Source organism: Rhopalosiphum padi, unplaced genomic scaffold (assembly GCF_020882245.1).
Source record: "Rhopalosiphum padi isolate XX-2018 unplaced genomic scaffold, ASM2088224v1 scaffold1, whole genome shotgun sequence".
NCBI lineage: Eukaryota > Metazoa > Arthropoda > Insecta > Hemiptera > Aphididae > Rhopalosiphum > Rhopalosiphum padi.
The window spans coordinates 1260668-1268990 of NW_026869996.1; the positions used below are offsets into that span (position 1 = coordinate 1260668).

An 8323-nucleotide genomic window follows, 5' to 3' on the forward strand; every position below is an offset into this window, starting at 1 on the left:
CGGGGCCGCGTCGACGGTTCTTGCCGTCGGGCGAGCCGACCAGGAGCACCGGGGTTCGGCGCGAACGGTCACGCCGAGACGCGACCGCCGCGACGAACCGCCACCCGGGCCCTTCGGCCGGCGCCCAACGAGTCGCGACGTCCGCTAACCGAGCGAAAGATCCGGCCGGCGGTTAGACCGACCGTGAATTCGCCCGGCGGGGACTCGCGGGCTCTGTCCGTTTACACCCGAACGGTTTCACGTTCTTATGAACTCTCTCTTCAAAGTTCTTTTCAACTTTCCCTCACGGTACTTGTCCACTATCGGTCTCGTGGCCGTATTTAGCCTTAGATGGAGTTTACCACCCGCTTCGGGCTGCACTCTCAAGCAACCCGACTCGAAGGCGCGGTCCGATCCCGGAACGCTGTGACGGCCTCTACTGGCCTGGCACCATCTGCGGGCCATGGCCCCGTTCAAGGGAGACTTGGACCGTCACGTGCGCCCCGGCAACGAGGCCGGCCCGTACGCCACAACTCCCATACGTGCCGCGACACAAAAGTGCGCGGCGGGATTCGGCGATGGGCTTTTCCCTGTTCGCTCGCCGCTACTGGGGGAATCACGGTTGTTTTCTTTTCCTCCGCTTATTAATATGCTTAAATCCGGCGGGTAGTCCCGCCTGATCTGAGGTCGGAACGTATCGGTGTGTTTGTGTTTTTTTTTCTTAACACGGCAGCCTGCGGTCCGCGCTCCGTCCGTACGGCGACCGTCCGCGTCCGCTTCTCGGAAGCCGGAGAGGTGTCTCTAGGACTCTCAGCCGACCCGGCCCGCGCTCTCGCGCGGCGGGCGGACGGGGACGTGCCGTTTTACGGCGCGAGAACCCGTGACTGTTTGCCGTCACAACTTGGGCGGACGACCGGAGGCGGGCGCCGTCGCCGTCGCCGCGAGGCAGACGGCGGGGCGTCGTTCCCCGGTCGAACCGCCAATCTCGCGCAGCCGGAGCGGCCGACGGTCTCCCGTCGGACGCCTGCCGGCGGCGCATCGGTCTGGCCGAGTATCCGGTATACGACCCTCAGACAGGCGTGGCCCGGGACCCGCGGGTCACCGAGGGCCGCAATGTGCGTTCGACTGGTCGATGTTCGTATAACCTGCGGATTACACGACGACGCGCAGATAGCTGCGGTCTTCATCGATCCACGAGCCAAGTGATCCGCCGTTCGGGGTCGGGTGTTTTTTTTTTTTGTTTGTCGACGAAATTTCTGCGCCACGCGTGCGCGCGGCGCAAGGTCTTTCGACGGTAACCATCTTTCGGTCGACGCTTGGTCGGGTGGGTCGCGGCGCGCGGGCGGTCGGCGAGCTAGTCGCGAGCGCACGCGGCCACGGGGTCGGATTAGGCGCGCGCGAGACCGGCGTGGGACGCCGGTGCCGCGGGCCCGTCTCTAATGATCCTTCCGCAGGTTCACCTACGGAAACCTTGTTACGACTTTTACTTCCTCTAAACGGCCGAGTTCGGTCATCTTCCCGGTCGCGCGACGACCCAGCCCCCGAGGGGGCCGAATAACGCGCGTCCAGTCCGAAGACCTCACTGCGGTCGTTCAATCGGTAGTAGCGACGGGCGGTGTGTACAAAGGGCAGGGACGTAATCAACGCGAGCTGATGACTCGCGCTTACTGGGAATTCCTCGTTCACGTGGAAAAATTGCAAGCCACGATCCCTAAGCACGAAGGAGGTTCAGCGGGTTACCCGGAAGCCTGTCGGCCCAGGAATGTTAACACACGCTGATTCCTTCAGTGTAGCGCGCGTGCGGCCCAGAACATCTAAGGGCATCACAGACCTGTTATCGCTCAGTCTCGTGCGGCTATTTTCGTCCGCCGCCTGTCCCTCTAAGAAGAGTTTAAGCTCCTGGGAGCCGGCGGTAGCCCTAGTAACGTATCGTGATCCGCCGGCGACGGCCGCGAACACGGCGCGCTTCACCGCGGAGCCCGACGCACGACTGACGCGCGCCGACCAGAGGTTGCCCCCCGGCCGACACACGCCCGCCGCACGCAGGGACGCGGATGGCGCGGCCGCGCCCGACGACCGCCGTGGACGACGGGCGAACGCGTTCGGGGATACCGGGCCGAGCCGACGGAGACGCGAACACGGACGGCCGAAACCGCCCGCGCCGCGCCCACCGCCGACCCGGGTTTACCCGCCTAGTTAGCAGGACAGAGTCTCGTTCGTTATCGGAATTAACCAGACAGATCGCTCCACCAACTAAGAACGGCCATGCACCACCACCCACCGAATCAAGAAAGAGCTCTCAATCTGTCAATCTTTCCGGTGTCCGGGCCTGGTGAGGTTTCCCGTGTTGAGTCAAATTAAGCCGCAGGCTCCACTCCTGGTGGTGCCCTTCCGTCAATTCCTTTAAGTTTCAACTTTGCAATCATACTTCCCCCGGAACCGAAAAGCTTCGGTTTCCCGGAAGCTGCCCGCCGGGTCGTTAATGAAACGCCGGCGGATCGCTAGCTGGCATCGTTTACAGTTAGAACTAGGGCGGTATCTGATCGCCTTCGAACCTCTAACTTTCGTTCTTGATCATACGAGAACGTACTTGGCAAATGCTTTCGCGTCAGTTCGTCTCGAGACGATCCAAGAATTTCACCTCTAACGTCTCGGTACGAATGCCCCCGCCCGTCTCTGTTGATCATTACCTCCGGTCCCGAAAACCGGCCCGGCGGGACGCGCGGGCGACTGGCGCCCGCGGCCCGGCGGCCCGCGCACGGAAACGCCCCGGAGGGCGATTTCGCGCGCCCGCGAAGGGCGGAGATGCGCGGGACCGAGGTCTTGTTCCATTATTCCATGCGACCAGTATTCAGGGCCTTTTGACGAGACGGCCGTGAAGCCGCCCCGCCAGATTTGAGCCTGCTTTGAGCACTCTAATTTGTTCAAAGTAAACGTGTCGGCCCGCCGACGGCACTCGGTGAAGAGCACCGCGCAGCAAGATTGGAGTAGGCGGCCGCCGTCGTCGAACCCCGACGGCCAAGCGACGCGTGGCCGCGTGGCGCGCCGGAAGCACGAGACACGTGTCCGCCTGCCGACAATACGTCCGGCCGACGTGCCGGTAACTAACACCCCGAGACGGCTGACGAGCGCGACGACGGCCGCGCCGACGGGACACGTGGTCCCGCGACACGACCGGCCGCGACACGCCGGACCGCCAGGGTGGTCCGGCACCGCCCAGACACAGATCCGACTACGAGCTTTTTAACCGCAACAACTTTAATATACGCTATTGGAGCTGGAATTACCGCGGCTGCTGGCACCAGACTTGCCCTCCAATTGATCCTCGTTTAAAGGTTTTAAAGTGTTCTCATTCCGATTACGGGGCCTCGGATGAGTCCCGTATCGTTATTTTTCGTCACTACCTCCCCGTTCCGGGAGTGGGTAATTTGCGCGCCTGCTGCCTTCCTTGGATGTGGTAGCCGTTTCTCAGGCTCCCTCTCCGGAATCGAACCCTGATTCCCCGTTACCCGTTACCACCACGGTAGGCATGGAACCTACCGTCGACAGTTGATAAGGCAGACATTTGAAAGATGCGTCGCCGGTACGGAGACCGTGCGATCAGCTCGAAGTTATTCAGAGTCACCAGGTCTTTGCGCGGGCCGCGATCGGGACGCGCACGAAGCGCGCCGCGACGGGCCGGTTTTGATCTAATAAAAGCGTTCCTCCCGCACGCGACACCCGAGGGCGCCGCGACGGTCGGAACTCTGTCGGCATGTATTAGCTCTAGAATTACCACAGTTATCCAAGTAACTTGGGTACGATCTAAGGAACCACAACTGATTTAATGAGCCTTTCGCGGTTTCACCTTAATGCGGCTTGCACTGAGACATGCATGGCTTAATCTTTGAGACAAGCATATGACTACTGGCAGGATCAACCAGGGATCTCGGTTTTACAACAACTGCGCCCCGTGTGACGCGCGCGCTGACGCACGACGCGACACCCGGGACGCGTGCTTCCGAGCGCCGGTCCGCCCGGGTGGCGGGCCGACGCCGAGGGCGGTCGCACGACAGCGAGACCGCTGGGGGTCCCGGCGTGCGACCGACCGCGGTTCGTGTGAGAATACGAGGGCCCGACGGGAGCGCTGTGGACACGCGCGGGCACCCGACCCGACCGCAATCGCCGCGGCCGTGATGGCGTTGGCTAGAGCGGCCGACTTGTGGCGGGCGCCACACGCGATACGCACCCGTCGCAACGTAACTCGCGTTGACGAGAGTTGAGGGAGACCGGCGGACCGCCGTCCTGTGCGGACGGCACCCGCCGGAATCGCCTCTCTCGCCCGTTTTGTAAAGGTCCCCAGCCGAGATCGTGGGGGAAGCCGGGACGCGACGCGAAGTCCGTCGTCCCGGGGCTTCGCCCCGGCGACCGCCGGGCACGGCGACGATGGCCGGCCGCGGCGGGAATGTTCTGGCGTCGAGAGTTCGTATCTTGCGAAACGGTAACGGGAGTCGTCATCGGTTGAGCGATGTGTGTCGCGCTGCCGACCCACCGGTAGGAGGGCCCGCAGCGCCAGTCGAGGTTTGCCACTCGGCGTGCGAGATGGGTCGGTCGCCGAAACGTGGACGGATACCAACTCGGCGCCGATGCCGGGCACGCCCTCGCCAAGAACTGGCGGGGCGAGAACGGCACGGCTGAGTTGGACGCGTCGGCTTCGGCGTCGCCCGTGGCTTTGCTGTCGTGTACCGTGATCGGTGATCCGACGGCCGGCTGATCGCCGACCGACCGACCGGCCGCTCACAAATATACAAAAACTCGGGTCCAACCGTCCGCCATGCAAAAACCGCACGTGCGTAGCGGTCATCGCGCCGACACGCGGTCCACGCGTCCATGACGGTGCGTAGCGGTGTTCCGGGTACTCGTGTCGACGCGCGTAGCGGCGTGCCGAGGTCGGACCGTAAACTGAAAAAAATGTCGAAAACCCTACGACCGATATCACTTTCGGATAGGTTTAGACGATTCCGACGAGAATACCTCTGAGGTTCGTCGACGTAAAAAACAACCGGTAACGAGTTATTCCGCTGGCAACGAAAAGAAGTTAAAAATTCGATTTCGACGTCGGCCGAACTCGAAACGCCCGGGATGCCGGTACGTGACCTACCCCGACACCGCGGACTAACGCGTTACTCGATCCTAGAAAATTTTTTTTTTCCAAATCTAAACCCGTCGCGACGGCCGTACCCGCCGCGGCACCGGTACGGACGACGACCGCCGTGCCCGGACCGCGGAGGTCGGACTCGGGGAAAAAAAAAAAATTTTCAATCTCGACGCGACCGCCGTGACCGACGCGTACGACGCGTACCCGGACCGTAGGTCAGCGTCCGGAGAGCCGCGGGAAAAAAAAAATTTCGACACGGCAGAGGTGCCGCGCTCCGCCGGCGACGCGATACGGGCACAGGGCAAGCGCCACGGTCGGTCCGCGGTCTCCGGGTGACTTACGGGGAAAATGAAATTTCACCGCCTACGCCCCCGTGCGCCGAGGGTTACCGGGGACCGGACGACCGCTCCGCCGGGGCCGCGGTCGGGGTCCCGGGGAAAAAAAAAAATAATTTTTAAACTCGACGCGACCGCCGCGACCGACGCGTACGACGCGTGCCTACACCGACCGTGGGCGCCCGGATCGCCGGAGGAGGAAAAAAATTTTTCGACCCGGCCGAGGGGCAGCGCTCCGCGGGCGACCGCCGGGGTACCGGGCGACCCGCGGAGAAAATCAGATTTCGCCGTCAGCGTGCCGTGCCCGACGGGGAACCGGCGAACCGACGACCGCACCGCCGGGTCGGAGAAAAAAAAAAAAAATTATTTTTCATCCCGAGTCCGCGCGGTCGACCGACGCGAACGACGGCGTGCCGCGACCCACGGCGGGCGTCCGGAGCGCAGGTGGAGAAAAAAAAATTTTTTCGGCCCGTCCGGGCGACGACGGCACGGCGCTCGCCGGTCGCGGTTCCCGCGGGAAACTTCGCCGGGGACGACGTCTCACGGTCCCCGCGGCTGACCCGGCGCCGGCGAACCCAACACCCGGCGGACCTTAGCGGTCCTAGAGAGCGCGCCCCGTAGACGTGGTGCGTAGCGGTACGCACCAAATACTCACGCCGTGCGTAGTGGTGCCGCAACTCCCTCACTGTCCTTATCCTTTTCCCGGGCACGGGCGACCCCGAGTACCGGGACCCCCTCGGGAGCCGGCCGACGCGTACGGTCCGCGGTCCCCGGGCCCGCTACCCGGCGGGATCCGATTCCGCCGCCTACGCCCCCCGTGCGCCGAGTGTTACCGGGGACCGGACGACCGCTCCGCCGGGGCCCGCGGTCGGGGTCCCTGGGGAAAAAAAAAAATAATTTTTAAACTCGACGCGACCGCCGCGACCGACGCGTACGACGCGTGCCTACACCGACCGTGGGCGCCCGGATCGCCGGAGGAGGAAAAAAATTTTCGACCCGGCCGAGGGGCAGCGCTCCGCGGGCGACCGCCGGGGTACCGGGCGACCCGCGGAGAAAATCAGATTTCGCCGTCAGCGTGCCGTGCCCGACGGGGAACCGGCGAACCGACGACCGCACCGCCGGGTCGGAGAAAAAAAAAAAAAAATTATTTTTCATCCCGAGTCCGCGCGGTCGACCGACGCGAACGACGCGTGCCGCGACCCACGGCGGGCGTCCGGAGCGCAGGTGGAGAGAAAAAAAATTTTTCGGCCCGTCCGGGCGACGACGGCACGGCGCTCGCCGTCGGTCGCGGTTCCCGCGGGAAACTTCGCCGGGGACGACGTCTCACGGTCCCCGCGGCTGACCCGGCGCCGGCGAACCCAACACCCGGCGGACCTTAGCGGTCCTAAGAGCGCGCCCTCGTAGACGTGGTGCGTAGCGGTACGCACCAAATACTCACGCCGTGCGTAGTGGTGCCGCAACTCCCTCACTGTCCTTATCCTTTTCCCGGGCACTGGGCGACCCCGAGTACCGGGACCCCTCGGGAGCCGGCCGACGCGTACGGTCCGGCGGTCCCCGGGCCCGCTACCCGGCGGGATCCGATTCCGCCGCCTACGCCCCCTGTGCGCCGAGTGTTACCGGGGACCGGACGACCGCTCCGCCGGGGCCGCGGTCGGGGTCCCGGGGAAAAAAAAAAATAATTTTTAAACTCGACGCGACCGCCGCGACCGACGCGTACGACGCGTGCCTACACCGACCGTGGGCGCCCGGATCGCCGGAGGAGGAAAAAAATTTTCGACCCGGCCGAGGGGCAGCGCTCCGCGGGCGACCGCCGGGGTACCGGGCGACCCGCGGAGAAAATCAGATTTCGCCGTCAGCGTGCCGTGCCCGACGGGGAACCGGCGAACCGACGACCGCACCGCCGGGTCGGAGAAAAAAAAAAAAAAATTATTTTTTCATCCCGAGTCCGCGCGGTCGACCGACGCGTACGACGTCTTCTGCGACTGACTGTAGGTTTCCGGAGCGCAGGAGAAGAAAAAATATTTTTTCGACCCGGCAGAGGGGCAGCGCTCCGCGGGCGACGCGATTCGGCCACCGGGGAAACGCGACGGTCGGTCCGCGGTCTCCGGGTGACTTACGGGTAAACTGAAATTTCGCCGCCTACGCCCGGTACGCCGAGCGATAACGGGGACGCGACGACCTCGCCGCCCGGTCCGCGGTCGGTGTCGGGGGAAAAAAAAAAAAATTTTAAATCTCGACACAACCGCCTTGACAGACGCGTACGACTCGTACCCGGACCGAAGGTGAGCGTCCGGGGCGCCGGAGGAGAAATAAAATTTTCGACCCACCCGGCCGAGGGCCCGCTTATCAGCGGGCGACGCCGGACGACCGCCGGGGGTACCGGGCGACCCGCAGGAAAATTAGATTTCGCTGACCCGGTACCGTACCCGACTGGGAACCGACGACCGCTGCGCACGGGGCCGCAGTCGGACTCGGAGAAAAAAAAAAATTATTTTTCATCCCGAGTCCGCCGGGCGATAGATGCGTACGTCGTGTGCTGCGACTGAGTGTAGCTGCTTCCGGAGCGCAGGAGAAGAAAAAATATTTTCGACCTGTCCGGCTTGCCGACGGGACTGTGCTCGCCGGTCGACGGTCCCACGGTGAAAATCACGCGGCGGGGAAAATTTTTCACTGTCCTTATCTCGAACCGCGGTCCGGTCGCCGGGGACCAACGGGCGACCTCACCGTGTGGTACGACGCCCGTAGCTTCTCGGTCCACCGGTCCCGAGGAAATCAAACGCGGGAGAATTTTCACTGTCCTTATCTCCGAACCGCCGTCCGGTCGCCGGGGACCAACGGGCGACCTCACCGTGTAGTACGACGCCCGTGCTTA

At 63.6% G+C, this 8323-nt stretch overlaps 2 non-coding genes across 2 annotated transcripts in view; both read right to left on the bottom strand.

The window, feature by feature from the left end:
- LOC132931457 (large subunit ribosomal RNA) overlaps window positions 1-669 on the bottom strand; it is a 4199-nt gene extending 3530 nt beyond the window's left edge. Inside the window, exon 1 of the ribosomal RNA XR_009662636.1 lies at window positions 1-669. This exon is cut by the window's left edge and continues 3530 nt beyond it. This is a non-coding gene — a ribosomal RNA (large subunit ribosomal RNA).
- Window positions 670-1042: 373 nt separating this feature from the next.
- On the bottom strand, window positions 1043-1201 carry LOC132931496 (5.8S ribosomal RNA). The gene has a single exon (XR_009662672.1). It is a non-coding gene; the product is annotated as a 5.8S ribosomal RNA (ribosomal RNA).
- Between the last annotated feature and the right edge of the window lie 7122 nt (window positions 1202-8323).